Genomic DNA, 16,066 nt, shown 5'->3' on the forward strand with positions numbered 1-16,066 from the left:
ATAATGCAACAACTTCTAACATAATTCCAACAGACTTTTAGCATCGCTATGAGTGAGAAAGTCTCATCATAGTCAACTCTTTGAACTTGTCGGAAACATCTTTGTGATAGGTCGAGCTTTTCTTAATGGTGACTTTTCACCATCATCGTTTGTCTTCCTTTTAAAGATCCATATGTACTTAATAGTCTTATGACCATCAAGTAGTTCTTCCAAAGTCTACACTTTGTTTTTATACACGGATCCTCTCTCGGATTTCATGGCCTCTAGCCATTTGCCGGAATCCGGGCCCATCATCGCTTCTCCATAGCTCGTAGGTTCATTGTTGTTCAACAACATGACCTCCAAGACAGGGTAACCGTACCACTCTGTAGCAGTACGCGACCTTGTCGACCTACGAGGTTTGTAGTAACTTGATCCGAAGCTTAATGATCACTATCATAAGTTTCCACTACAATTGGCGTAGGCGCCACATGAACAACTTCTTGCGCCCTCCTACACACTGGTTGAAGTGATGGTTCAATAACCTCATCAAGTTCCACAACCCTCCCACTTAATTCTTTTGAGAGAAACTTTTCCTCGATAAAGGACCCGTTTCTAGAAACAAACACTTTGCTTCCAGATCTGAGATAGGAGGTATACCCAACTGTTTAGGGTGTCCTATGAAGATTCATTTATCCGCTTTGGGTTGGAGATTATCATCCTGAAACTTTTCCACATAAGCATCCCAGCCTCAAACTTTTAAGAAACGACAGCTTAGGTTTCTCCAAACCATAGTTCATGCGGTGTCATCTCAACGGAAATATGTGGTGCCCTATTTAAAGTGAATGCGGTTGTCTCTAATGCATAACCCATAAACGATAGTGGTAATTCGATGAAAGACATCATAGTATGCACCATATCAAATAGGGCGTGGCTATGACATTCGGACACATCTTCACACTATGGTGTTCTAGGTGGCATGAGATGTGAAACAATTTTCACATTTGTCTTAATTGTGTACCAAACTCGCAACTCGGATATTCATCTCTATGATCATATCGTAGACATGTTACCCTCTTGTTACGACGATCTTCAACTTCACTCTGAAACTACTTGAACCTTTCAATAATTCAGACGTTTGTTTCATCAAGAAAATACACTAGTATCTACTCAAATCATCTGTGAAGTAAGAACATAACGATATCCACTCCGTGCCTCAGCACTCATTGGACTGCATACATCCAAATGTATTACTTCCAATAAGTTACTTTCTAGTTCCATCTCACTGGAAAACGAGGCCTTCAGTCATCTTGCCCATGTGGTATGATATGCATGTCTCAAGTGATTCAAAATCAAGTGAGTCCAAACGATCCATCTGCATGGAGTTTCTTCATGCGTTTATACCAACATAACTCAAGCGGCAGTGCCACAAGTAAGTGGTGCTATCATTACTACTTTGTATCTTTTGGCATCAATATTATGAACATGTGTATCACTACGATCGAGATTCAATAAACCATTGAAGGCATTTATTCCAGCAAATAGAATAACCGTTATTCTCTTTAAATGAATAACCGTATTGCAATAAACATGATCTAATCATGTTCATGATCAACGCAAACACCAAATAACAATAATTTAGGTTTAACACTAATCCCGATGATAGAGGCAGCGTGCAATGTTTGATCTCATCAACCTTGGAAACACTTCCAGCACATATCGTCACTTCGCCTTTAGCTAGTCTTCGTTTATTCCGCAGCTTTTATTTTGAGTTACTAACACTTAGCAACCGAACCGGTATCTAATACCCTCGTGCTACTAGGAGTACTAGTAAAGTACACATCAATATCATGTATACCATATCATGTATATCAAATACACTTGTGATGACTTTGCCAGCCTTCTCATCTACCAAATATCTAGGGTAGCTCCTCTTTAGTGATTGTTCCCCTCATTACAGAAGCACTTAGTCTAGGGCTTGGGTTCAACCTTGGGTCTCTTCACTATAGCAACAATTGGTTTGTCGTTCCATGAACTATCCCTTCTTACCCTTGCCCTCTTTGAAACTAGTGGTTTTGCTAACCATCAACAATTGATGCTCCTTTTGGTTTCTAGTTTTGCGGTGTCAAACATTGCGAATAGCTCAAATATCATCATATCTATCCCTGACATGTTATAGTTCATCACGAAGCTCTTCTAGCTTGGTGGCAGTGACTTTGGAGAACCATCACTATCTTATCTGGAAGATTAACTCCCACTCGATTCAAGCGATTGTAGCACTCAGACAATCTAAGCATATGCTCAATGATTGAGCTTTTCTCCTTTACTTTGTAGACAAAGAAACTTGTCGGAGGTCTCATACCTCTCAACAATGGCACGAGCATTAAATCCCAATTTCATCTCTTAGAACATATCATATGTTCTGTGATGTTCAAAAATGTCTTCGGCGCCTCAATTCTAAGCCGCTAAGTATTATGCACTGAACTATCATGTAGTCAACAAAACGTGTATGTCAGATGTTCACAACATCCACAGACGACGCTCGAGGTTCAGCACACCGAGCGATGCATTAAGGACATAAGCTTTCTACGCAGCAATGAGGACAATCCTCAGTTTACGGACCCAGTCCGCATAATTTCTACTATCAAATTTCAACTAAATTGTCTCTAGGATCATATCTAAAACAGTAGAGCTACAACGCAAGCTAGAACATAATTTGCAAAGACCTTTTGACTATGTTCATGATAATTGATTTTAGCTAATCATATTACTAATAACTCCTACTCAAATAGACATCCCTCTAGTCTTTCGAGTGGCGAGTGATCCAAATCCACTAACTCAAGTCCGATCATCACATGAGTTGAGTTTAGCTTCAATGGTGAACATCTCCGTGTTGATCATATCAACTATATGATTCATGCTCGACCTTTCGGTCTCTTGTGTTCTGAGGCCATGTCTGCACATGCTAGACTCGTAAAGTTTAACCCGAGTGTTCTGCGTGTGCAACTGTTTTGCACCCGTTGTATGTGAATTTTGAGTCTATCACACCTGATCATCACGTGGTGTCTCGAAACGACGAACTGTCGCAATGGTTCACAGTCGGGGAGATCACATTTTTATCTTGAAATTTTAGTGAGCAATCACCTTATAATGCTACCGTCGTTCTAAGCAAAATAAGGTGCATAAAAGGATTAACATCACATGCAAATCGTAAGTGACATGATTGTTGGAATTATGCCCTAGAGGCAATAATAAATGTATAGTTATTATTATAATTCCTGTATCAAGATAATAGTTTATTATCCATGCTATAATTGTATTGAATGAAGACTCATTTACATGTGTGGATACATAGACAAAACACCGTCCCTAGCATGCCTCTAGTTGGCTAGCTAGTTGATCGATGATAGTCAGTGTCTTCTGATTATGAACAAGGTGTTGTTGCTTGATAACTGGATCACGTCATTGGGAGAATCACGTGATGGACTAGACCCAAACTAATAGACGTAGCATGTTGATCGTGTCATTTTATTGCTACTGTTTTTCTGCGTGTCAAGTATTTATTCCTATGACCATGAGATCATATAACTCACTGACACCGGAGGAATGCTTTGTGTGTATCAAACGTCGCAACGTAACTGGGTGACTATAAAGATGCTCTACAGGTATCTCCGAAGGTGTTAGTTGAGTTAGTATGGATAAAGACTGGGATTTGTCACTCCGTGTGACGGAGAGGTATCTCGGGGCCCACTCGGTAATACAACATCACACACAAGCCTTGCAAGCAATGTAACTTAGTGTAAGTTGCGGGATCTTGTATTACGGAACGAGTAAAGAGACTTGCCGGTAAACGAGGTGGAAATAGGTATACGGATACTGACGATCGAATCTCGGGCAAGTAACATACCGAAGGACAAAGGGAATGACATACGGGATTATACGAATCCTTGGCACTGAGGTTCAAACGATAAGATCTTCGTAGAATATGTAGGATCCAATATGGGCATCCAGGTCCCGCTGTTGGATATTGACCGAGGAGTCTCTCGGGTCATGTCTACATAGTTCTCGAACCCGCAGGGTCTGCACACTTAAGGTTCGACGTTGTTTTATGCGTATTTGAGTTATATGGTTGGTTACCGAATGTTGTTCGGAGTCCCGGATGAGATCACGGACATCACGAGGGTTTCCGGAATAGTCCGGAAACGAAGATTGATATATAGGATGACCTCATTTGATTACCGGAAGGTTTTCGGAGTTACCGGGAATGTACCGGGAATGACGAATGGGTTCCGGGGGTTCACCGGAGGGGGGCAACCCACTCCGGGGAAGCCCATAGGCATTTGGGGGGGTCACACCAGCCCTTAGTGGGCTGGTGGGACAGCCCACCAATCCCCTATGCGCCAAGGGAGAAAAAATCAAAGGAAAGAAAAAAAAAAGGGAAGAAGTGGGAAGGGGGAAGGACTCCCTCCCACCAAACCAAGTAGGACTCGGTTTGGGGGGGGAGAGTCCTCCCCCCTGGCTCGGCCGACCCCTTGGGGATCCCTTGGACCCCAAGGCAAGGTCCCCCTCCCTCCTCCTATATATATGGGGCTTTTAGGGCAGATTTGAGACGACTTTCTCACGGCTTCCCGACCACATACCTCCATACTTTTTCCTCTAGATCGTGTTTCTGCGGAGCTCGGGCGGAGCCCTGCTGAGACAAGATCATCACCAACCTCCGGAGCGCCGTCATGCTGCCGGAGAACTCTTCTACCTCTCCGTCTCTCTTGCTGGATCAAGAAGGCCGAGATCATCGTCGAGCTGTACGTGTGCTGAACGCGGAGGTGCCGTCCGTTCGGTACTAGATCGTGGGACTGATCGCGGGATTGTTCGCGGGGCGGATCGAGGGACGTGAGGACGTTCCACTACATCAACCGCGTTCTCTAACGCTTCTGCTGTACGATCTACAAGGGTACGTAGATCACTCATCCCCTCTCGTAGATGGACATCACCATGATAGGTCTTTGTGCGCGTAGGAAAATTTTTGTTTCCCATGCGACGTTCCCCAACAATGATATGGCCATGATCTTATGCTTCTTGATCTCCATCACCAAAGCACCGGCATGATCTTCATCGTCACCGGCGCCACACCATGATCTCCATCATTGTACCGCCATCGAGGTTGTCGTGCTATCTATGCTATTACTACTAAAGCTACTACCTAGCAATATACCAAACGCATCTGCAAGCACAAACGTTAGTTTAAAGACAACCCTACGGCTCCTGCCGGTTGCCGTTGCATCGACGTGCAAGTCAATATTTAACTATTACACCATGATCATCTCATACATCCAATATATCATATCATGTCATTGGCCATATCACATCACATGCATACTCTGCAAAAACAAGTTAGACGTCCTCTAAATTGTTGTTGCATGTTTTACGTGGCTGCTATGGGTATCTAGTATGATCGCATCTTACTTACGCAAAGCCACAACAGTGATATGCAATTTGCTATTTAACCTTCTCCAAGGACCGCCTCGGTCAAATCCGATTCAACTAAAGTTTAAGAAACAGGCAACCGCCAGTCATCTTTATGCAACAAGTTGCATGTTAGTCGATGAAACCGGTCTCTCATAAGCGTACGAGTAAGGTTGGTCTGGGCCGCCTCAATCCAACAATACCGCCGAATCGAGAAAAGACTAAGGAGGGCAGCAAAAAGAACTTCAACGCCCACAAACTCTTTTGTGTTCTACTCGAGATATCATCTACGCATGAACCTAGCTCATGATGCCACTATTGCGGAACGTTGCATGGGAAACAAAAAATTTCCTACGCACACGAAGACCTATCATGGTGATGATCATCTACAGAGGGAGATAGGATCCACATACCCTTGTAGATCGCTAAGAGGAAGCATTAAAAACGCGGTTGATGTAGTGGTACATCTTCACGATCCGTCCCACGAACCGTCCCATGAACCGTCCCACGAACCGTCTCACGATCCGTCCCGATCAAGTGCCGAACGGACAACACCTACACGTTCCGCACACGTACAGCTCGATGACGATCTTCGCCTTCTTGATCCACCAAGAGAGACGGGGATGTAGATGAGTTACCCGGCAGCATGATGACGCTCCGGTGGTGGTCGTGATCTTATTCCTGCATGACTTCGCCTAAGCACCGTAGAAATCCGATCTAGAGGAAGAACTATGAAGTAGAGGTTTAGGGTTGCACGTGGCAAAGTTGTGTATCAAAAATCCCTAAACCTCTACTATATATAGGAGGAGAGAGGGAGGAGGTTTGGCCTCCAAGGGAAGCCTCTAGGGCTTAGGATGAACCAAGGAGGAGGATTCCACCTCCCTTGTGAGAGGTGGAATCCTATTAGGACACTTTCCTAATTGGAAACTCTTTCCACCTTTTGATCTGTTTGCCTTGTTTCTTTATTCCAGCCGCATGGGCCTTTAGGGGAGGCTTTGGCCAGCCCACCAAGGGCTGGTATACCTCCTCTCACAGCCCATGAACCCTTCTGGGTCGTCAGACCCCTCCCGGTGGTCTCCGGTACCCTCCCGGCACTCCCGGTACACTACGGATGAGCCCGAAACTTTTCCGGTGACCAAAACATGACTTCCTATATATCAATCTTTACCTCCGGACCATTCCAGAACTCCTCGTGACGTCCTGGATCTCACCCGAGACTCCAAAAAACCTTCAGTCACCAACACATGTAACTCAACTGTTGGGGAACGTCGCATGGGAAATAAAAAATTTCCTACACGCACGAAGACCTATCATGGTGATGTCCATCTACGAGAGGAGATTTGGATCTATGTACCCTTGTAGATCGCACAGCAGGAAGCGTTAAGAAACACGATTGATGTAGTGGAACGTCCTCACGTCCCTCGATCTGCCCCGCGAAACGTCCCACGAACCGTCCCGCTATCCGTCCCACGATCCGCTCCGATCTAGTGCCGAACGGACGACACCTCCGTGTTCAGCACACGTACAGCTCAACGATGATCTCAGCCTTCTTGATCCAGCAAGCCAGATGGAGAAGTAGATGAGTTCTCCAGCAGTGTGACGGTGCTCCGGTGGTGGTAGAGGATCTACTCCTGCAGGGCTCCGCCCGAGCTCCGCAGAAATACGATCTAGAGGAAAAACCGTGGTGTTTGTGGTCGGGCTGCCGTGGCAAAAGTTGTCTCAAATCAGCCTAAAACTCCACTATATATAGGAGGAGGGGAGGGAAGGCTTACCTTGAGGGCCAAGGCCCCCTTGGTGTACCGGCTAGGGAGAGGAGGAGTCCTCCTCCAATCCTAGTCCAACTAGGATTGGAAGGTGGGGTCCTTCTCCTCCTTCCCACCTCCTTTTTTTTCTTTTCTCTTTGATTTCTTATCCTTGGCGCATAGGGCCCTCTTGGGCTGTCCCACCAGCCCACCAAGGGCTGGTACGCCACCCCTAGGGCCTATGGGCTTCCCTGGGTGGGCTGGCCCCCTCCCGGTGAACATCTGGAACCCATTCATCACTCCCGGTACATTCTCGGTAATGCCCGAAAACCTTCCGGTAATCAAATGAGGTCATCATATATATCAATCTTCATCTCCAGACCATTCCGGAAACCCTCGTGATGTTCGTGATCTCATATGGTACTCCGAACAACATTCGGTAACCACACATATAACTCAGCTATACTAAAACATCGCCGAACCTTTAAGTGTGCAGACCCTGCGGGTTCGAGAACTATGCGGACATGCCCGAAGGTACTCCTCGGTCAATATCCAATAGCGGGACCTGGATGCCCATATTGGATCCTACATATTCTCTGAATAACTTATCGGTTGAACCTCAGTGTCAAGGATTCATATAATCCCGTATGTCATTCCCTTTGTCCTTCGGTATGTTACTTGCCCGAGATTCGATCATTGGTATCCGCATACCTATTTCAATCTCGTTACCGGGAAGTCTCATTATTCGTTCCGTAACACAAGATCTCGTGACTTACACTTAGTCACATTGCTTGCAAGGCTTGTGTGTGATGTTGTATTACCGAGTGGGCCCTGATATGTCTCAAACGTATCTATAATTTTTGATGGTTTCATGTTGTTATCGTGTCAACTTTGGATGTTTTATGTACCTTTTATATCTTTTTTGGGACTAACTGATTAATTCAGTGCCAAGTCCAATTCCAGTTTTTTCTGTGTTTTTGACTCTTTTCAGATTTTGGAACGGAGTCCAAACGGAATAAAATCCCCGAAATAATTTTTCCAGAACGGAAGAAGAGCAGGGGACTTGAGGGCCAAGGCACGAGAGCCACAGGGGGCCCACAAGCCCTGTAGCCGCCACTAGGGGGCGGCGGCTACCAGGCTTGTGGCCTCCTTGGCGCCCCCCTGACCTAGCTCCTTCGCCTATATATTCCCTAAAATCCATAAAAAATAGGGGAATCCACGAAAACACTTTTCCACCGCCGCAAGCTTCCGTTTCCGCGAGATCTCATCTGGAGACCCTTCCCGGTGCCCTACCGGAGGGGACTTTGGAGTTGGAGGGCTTATACATCAACATCATCGCCTCTCCAATGACTCGTGAGTAGTTCACTTTAGACCTACGGGTTTGTAGTTAGTAGCTAGATGGCTTCTTCTCTCTCTTGGATCTTCAATACAAAGTTCTCCATGATCTTCATGGAGAAATATCCGATGTAATCCTCTTTCGCGGTGTGTTTGTCGAGATCCGATGAATTGTGAATTTGTGATCAGATTATCTATGATATATATTTGAATCTTTGCTGATTTCTTATATGCATGATTTGATATCCTTGTAAGTCTCTCGGAGTCTTGGGTTTTGTTTGGCCAACTAGATCTATGATTCTTGCAATGGGAGAAGTGCTTGGTTTTGGGTTCATACCGTGTGGTGACCTTTCCAAGTGACAGAAGGGGTAGCAAGGCACGCATCATGTTGTTTCCATCAAGGGTAACAAGATGGGCTTTTATCGTGGATATGAGATTGTCCATCTACATCATGTCATCTTGCTTAAGGCGTTACTCTGTTCTCATTAACTTAATACACTAGATGCATGCTGGATAGCGGTCGACGTGTGGAGTAATAGTAGTAGATGCAGAAAGTATCGGTCTACTTGTTTTGGACGTGATGCATGTAGATATAATCATTGCCTTAGATAACATCACGACTTTGCGCGGTTCTATCAATTGCTCGACAGTAATTCGTTCACCCGCCGTCTACTTTCTTTCAAGAGAGAAGCCAATAGTGAACACTACGGCCCCCGGGTCTATTCACAACTATCGTTTCCACTTTCTCTTTTACTTTGCTTTGTTTCTTTTTGCTTTCAGTTCTCACTTTGCAAACAATCTATAAGGTATTGACAACCCCTTCATAGCGTTGGTTGCAAGCTCTTTGTGTTTGTGCAGGTACTTGTGACAATCCTTCACTGGATCGATACCTTGGTTCTCAAAACTGAGGGAAATACTTACCGCCGCTGTGCTACATCACCCTTTCCGCTTCGAGGGAACACCAACGCAAGGCTCCAAGGCCACGGGGGAATCCTTCACATATTTTCCAAGGAAGTCCCTAAAGGCGTAGACGTAGCAGAAGGATTCCTGGTGCCGTTGCTGAGGAGTATCAAGACAAGAACAGTCTCCCGTCAACACGCTTGTTTCTAGCGCCGTTGGAAGGTCTTTTGTTGCAGTAGCAGAAGTATTTATGGCACCGTTGCCGGGGAAGGAGAGATCTGTCCAAGTAGGTGTCACAAACTCATCTCTTGCATTTACCTTTTTTGCCAGTTGCCTCTCGTTTTCCTCTCCCCCCACTTCACATTTGCCGTTTTCATTTGCCTTTCTCCTTTGCCTTTTCGTTCGCCCTTTTCTTTCGCTTGCTTTCTGTTGCTTGTGTTCTATGTGCCTTCAATATGCTTGCATCTTCGCTTGCTGAAAATCTAGTGATATGGATCCTCATCCACTTGCTAATCTATTTAGGAGATCCAATTATGTTGATCCAATTGCTAATAAGTTGAGTGCACTTGACTATCTTTATGGAGTTTTGCTTGAGATGCGTGAATCTGAAAATCGTGATGAAGAAATTCATGAAGTGATTCACGAGGGCTCCTTGGATGAAAAGCATGATTGCAATGGTTTCACTATAAATTCTATTATTGACAATCATGCTAAAAATATGCAAAATCCTAAGCTTGGGGATGCTAGTTTTGCTATGTCCACTACTTGTTGCAATGATCATGAGTGGGGCGATGATTTTTCTTATGATCTTGAAAATTTGTTTAAGCCTCATGATGAATATGATATTTGCAATATTATTGAAAGTGGGTTAGGAGAAGTCATGACTTTAGTTGATGATAATCCCACTATTTTTGAAGAGCGTCAACTTTGCATGCATGTGGATCATGAAAAGAATATCCGACGTGATAGTTACATTGTTGAATTCGAATATGATCCCACATGTAATTATTATGAGAGAGGAAAATATTGTGGTAGAAACTTTCATGTTACCAAATTACCTCTCGTTATATTGAGATTGTTATTGTCTCTTTCTTCTTCCTTGCATATGGCAACTATTTGTTGTATTGCCAATTTGTTTTCCTATAAAATGCCTATGCATAGGAAGTATGTTAGACTTAGATGTGATTTTCACATGTTTCATGATGCTCTTGTTGTGCTTCAACTCTTGTCTTTTGTGTGAGCATCATCAATGCCTAGCTAAGGGCGTTAAACAATAGCGCTTGTTGGGAGGCAACCCAACGAATCTATCCTTTTTCCTTCTGTTTTGTGTTTTCCACACTTTCATAATTATGTTATGATTGTGTTTCTTTTTGCATTTGTGCCAAGCAAAACCGTTATGATTAGTCTTGGGGATGATCGTTTGGTCATGGTGGAAAAGACAGAAACTTTCTGCTCACGAAAAGAAGTTTCATTTTTTTTTCTGTAAGAGCTTTTGAGTTGATTCTTTTTTCTCCTGATTTCTACGCACACTCTTCAGTCTGTCGTAATTTTTCAGAATTTTTGAAGTACCAGAAGTATACGGAGTATACAGATTCCTACAAACCGGTCTACTGTTAACAGATTCTGTTTTTGTTGAGTTGGTTTCTTATTTTGATGAAACTATGGATAGTATCGGGGGGTATTAGCCATGGAAGATTGAAAATACATTAACCCAACATCAACATAAGTAGAATTTAAGTTTACTACAGTACCTAAGGAAGTGGTGGTTTGCTTTCTTATACTAATGATATCACGAGTTTCTGTTTAAGTTTCGTGTTGTGAAGTTTTCAAGTTTTGGGTGAAGTTCTTATGAACAAAAAGATAAAGAGTGGCAAGAGCTAAAGCTTGGGGACACCCAAGGCACCCCAAGATGATTCAAGGATGTCGTAAAAGCCTAAGCTTGGGGATGCCCCGGGAAGGCATCCCCTCTTTCGTCTTCAATCCATCGGTAACGTTACTTGGGGCTATATTTTTATTCACCACATGTTATGTGTTTTGCTTGGAGCGCCTTGTATAGTAGGAGTATTTTATTTTTGTTGTGTCACAATCATCCTTGCTGCACACCTAGAGAGAGAGACATGCACTCACCGTGATTTTGTCGAGCTTCACTTATATCCTTTGGTAGACAATTCAGCTCACATGTGCTTCACTTATATCTTTTTAGCTAGTTGATTTTGCTCTATGTGCTTCACTTATATCTTTTAGAGCACGGCGGTGCGTGGCTTGGTAGTTGATCTATGCTATGAAAGTAGTCCCAAAAGGGGTAGTTATCCAAAGGGATATGAAAAGTTCCACCTTCATGTGCATTGAATAGTTAGAGAAGTTTGATTCATCTCAATTAGTTTTGAGATGTGGTTGTGGTAATATTGAAGTTATGGTAGTAACGTGTTGTGGATCTAGAAATACTTGTGTTGAAGTTAGTGATTCCCGTAGCATGCACGTATGATGAACCGCTATGTGATGAAGTCTGAGCATGATTAGTCTATTGATTGTCATCCTTTGTGTGGCGGTCGGAATCGCGCGATGGTTTATACCTACCAACCCATCCCCTAGGAGTATGCGTTGAATGCTTTGTTTCGATTACTACTAAAACTTTTGCAACAAGTATATGATTTCTTCATGACTAATGTTGAGTCCATGGTTTAGATGCACTTTCACCTTCCACCATCACTATCTTCTTAGTGTCGTGCAACTTTCGCCGGTGCACAAAACCCACCATTAGCCTCCCTCAAAACAGCCACCATACCTACCTACTATGGCTTTTTCAAAGTCATTCCGAGATATATTGCCATGCAACTACCGCCATGACATGTGCCACCACTTCTACATTGTCATTGCATGATCGTAAGATAGCTAGCATGATGTTTCCATTGATATCCATGCCATGCTAGATCATTGTCACGGTACACTACCGAAGGCATTCCATATAGAGTCATCATTGCTCTAAGTTTTGAGTTGTAAGTGTGATGATCATCATTGATGGAACATTGTCCCAAGTGAGGAAATAAAAGAGGCCAGCGAAGCCCATATACAAAAAGAGGCCAAAGATGCCCACCAAAAAAAAGAGGCCAAAGAGCCCACCAAAAAAATGAGAGAAAAAGAGAGAAGGGACAATGCTACTATCCTTCCACACTTGTGCTTATTAAGCACCATGATCTTCATGATTGAGAGTCTCTCGTTTTGTCATCACCATATAGCTAGTGGGAAATTTTCATTATATAACTTGGCTTGTATATTCCAATGATAGGCTTCCTCAAATTTGCCTTAGGTCTTCGTGAGCAAGCAAGTTAGATGCACACCCACTAGTTTTCTTTAAGAGCTTTCACATACTCTTAGCTCTAGTGCATCATTTGTATGGCAATCCCTACTCACTCACATTGATATCTATTGATGAGCATCTCCACAGCTCAGTGATATGCCTAGTTAATGTGACCATCTTCTCCTTGTTTGTCTTGCAACCTCCACCACACTCCACACCACTTATAGTGCTAAAACCATGGCTCACGCTCATGTATTGGGTGAGACTTGAAAAGGTTTGAGAAAGTAAAGGTGTGAAAACAATTACTTGGCCAATACCGGGGTTGTGCATGATTTAAATTCATTGTGCAAGGATGATAGAGCATAGCCAGACTATATGATTTTGTAGGGATAACTTTTTTTTTGGCCTTGTTATTTTGAAAGTTCATGATTACCTTGCTAGTTTGCTTGAAGTATTATTGTCTCCACATCAATAGCAAACTATCGTTTTGAATCTAATGGATCTCAACATTCACGTCACATAAGAGGAGTTACAAAGTACATCTATGCTAGGTAGCATGAAAGCATCAAAAATTCATTCTTTATCACTTCCCTACTCGAGGACGAGCAGGAGTTAAGCTTGGGGATGCTTGATACGTCTCAAACGTATCTATAATTTTTGTTGATTTCATGCTATTATCTTGTCAACTTTCGATGTTTTATGACCTTTTATATCTTTTTTGGGAATAACTTATTAATTCAGTGCCAAGTGCCAGTTCCTGTTTTTTCTCTGTTTTTGACTCTTTTCAGATTTTGGAACGGAGTCCAAACGGAATAAAATCCCTGAAATATTTTTTTCCAAAACAGAAGAAGATCGGGGGACTTGAGGGCCAAGGCACGGGAGCCACAGGGGGGCCACAAGCCATGTAGCCGCCACCAGGGGGCGGCGGCTACCAGGCTTGTGGCCTCCCTGGCGCCCCCGTGACCTAGCTCCTTCGCCTATATATTCCCTAAAATCCAGAAAAAACAGGGGAATCCACGAAAACACTTTTCCGCCACCGTAAGCTTCCGTTTCCGCGAGATCTCATCTGGAGACCTTTCCAGGTGCCCTGCCGGAGGGGACTTTGGAGTTGGAGGGCTTCTACATCAACATCATCGCCTCTCCAACGACTCATGAGTAGTTCACTTCGGACCTATGGGTCCGTAGTTAGTAGCTAGATGGCTTCTTCTCTCTCTTGGATCTTCAATACAAAGTTCTCTGTGATCTTCATGGAGATCTATCCGATGTAATCCTCTTTGGCGGTGTGTTTGTCGAGATCCGATGAATTGTGGATTTGTGATCAGATTATCTATGATATATATTTGAGTCTTTGATGATTTCTTATATGCATGATTTGATATCCTTGTAAGTCTCTCCGAGTCTTGGGTTTTGTTTGGCTAACTAGATCTATGATACTTGCAATGGGAGAAGTGCTTGGTTTTAAGTTCATACCGTGTGGTGACCTTTCCCAGTGACAGAAGGGGCAGCAAGGCACGCATCGTGTTGTTGCCATCAAGTGTAACAAGATGGGATTTTATCGTAGATATGAGATTGTCCATCTACATCATGTCATCTTTCTTAAGGCGTTACTCTGTTCTCATGAACTTAATACACTAGATGCATGCTGGATAGCGGTCGACGTGTGGAGTAATAGTAGTAGATGCAGAAAGTATCGGTTTACTTGTTTTGGACGTGATGCTTATAGATATAATCATTGACTTAGATGACATCACGACTTTGCGTGGTTCTATCAATTGCTCGACAGTAATTCGTTCACCAACCGTCTACTTGCTTTCATGAGAGAAGCCACTAGTGAACACTACGGCCCCCGGGTCTATTCACAACTATCATTTCCACTTTCGCTTTTACTTTGCTTTGTTTCTTTTTGCTTCCAGTTCTCACTTTGCAAACAATCTATAAGGGGTAGACAACCCCTTCATAGCGTTGGGTGCAAGCTCTTTGTGTTTGTGCAGGTACTTGTGACAATCCTTCACTGGATCGATACCTTGGTTCTCAAAACTGAGGGAAATACTTACCGCCACTGTGCTACATCACCCTTTCCGCTTCGAGGGTACACCAACGCAAGGCTCCAAGGCCACGGGGGAATCCTTTGCATATTTGCCAAGGAAGTCCCTAAAGGCGTAGCTGTAGCAGAATGATTCCTGGTGCCGTTGCTGAGGAGTATCAAGACAAGAATAGTATCCCATCAACACGCTTGTTTCTGGCGCTATTGGAAGGTCTTTTGTTGCAGTAGCAGAAGTATTTCAGGCGCCGTTGCCGGGGAAGGAGAGATCTATCCAAGTTGGTGTCACAAACTCATCTCTTGCATTTACCTTTTTTGCCAGTTGCCTCTCGTTTTCCCATCCCCCACTTCACATTTGCCGTTTTCATTTGCCTTTCTCCTTTGCCTTTTTGTTCGCCCTTTTCTTTCGCTTGCTTTCTGTTGCTTGTGTTGTATGTGCCTTCAATATGCTTGCATCTTTGCTTGCTGAAAATCTAGCGATATGGATCCTCATCCACTTGCTAATCTCTTTAGGAGATCCAATTATGTTGATCCAATTGCTAGTAAGTTGAGTGCACTTGACTATCTTTATGGAGTTTTGCTTGAGATGCGTGAATCTGAAAATCGTGATGAAGAAATTCATGAAGTGATTCACGAGGGCTCCTTGGATGAAAAGCATGATTGCAATGGTTTCTCTATAAATTTTATTAGTGACAATCATGCTAAAAATAGGCAAAATCCTAAACTTGGGGATGCTAGTTTTGCTATGTCCACTACTTGTTGCAATGATCATGAGTGGGGCGATGATTTTTCTTATGATCTTGAAAATTTGTTTAAGCCTCATGATGAATATGATATTTGCAATATTATTTAAAGTGGGTTTGGAGAAGTCATGACTTTAGTTGATGATAGTCCCACTATTTTTGAAGAGCGACAACTTTGCATGCATGTGTTTCATGAAAAGAATATCCTATGTGATAGTTACATTGTTGAATTCGAATATGATCCCACGTGTAATTATTATGAGAGAGGAAAAGATTGTGGTAGAAACTTTCATGTTACCAAATTACCTCTTGTTATGTTGAGATTGCTATTGTCTCTTTCTTCTTCCTTGCATATGGCAACTATTTGTTGTCTTGCCAATTTGTTTTCTATAAAATGCCTATGCATAGGAAGTATGTTAGACTTAGATGTGATTTTCACATGTTTCATGATGCTCTCGTTGTGCTTCAACTCTTGTCTTTTGTGTGAGCATCATCAATGGCTAGCTAAGGGCGTTAAACAATAGCGCTTGTTGGGAGGCAACCCAACGAATCTATCATTTTTCCT

This window comes from Hordeum vulgare, chromosome 7H, assembly GCF_904849725.1.
Source record: "Hordeum vulgare subsp. vulgare chromosome 7H, MorexV3_pseudomolecules_assembly, whole genome shotgun sequence".
Lineage (NCBI taxonomy): Eukaryota > Viridiplantae > Streptophyta > Magnoliopsida > Poales > Poaceae > Hordeum > Hordeum vulgare.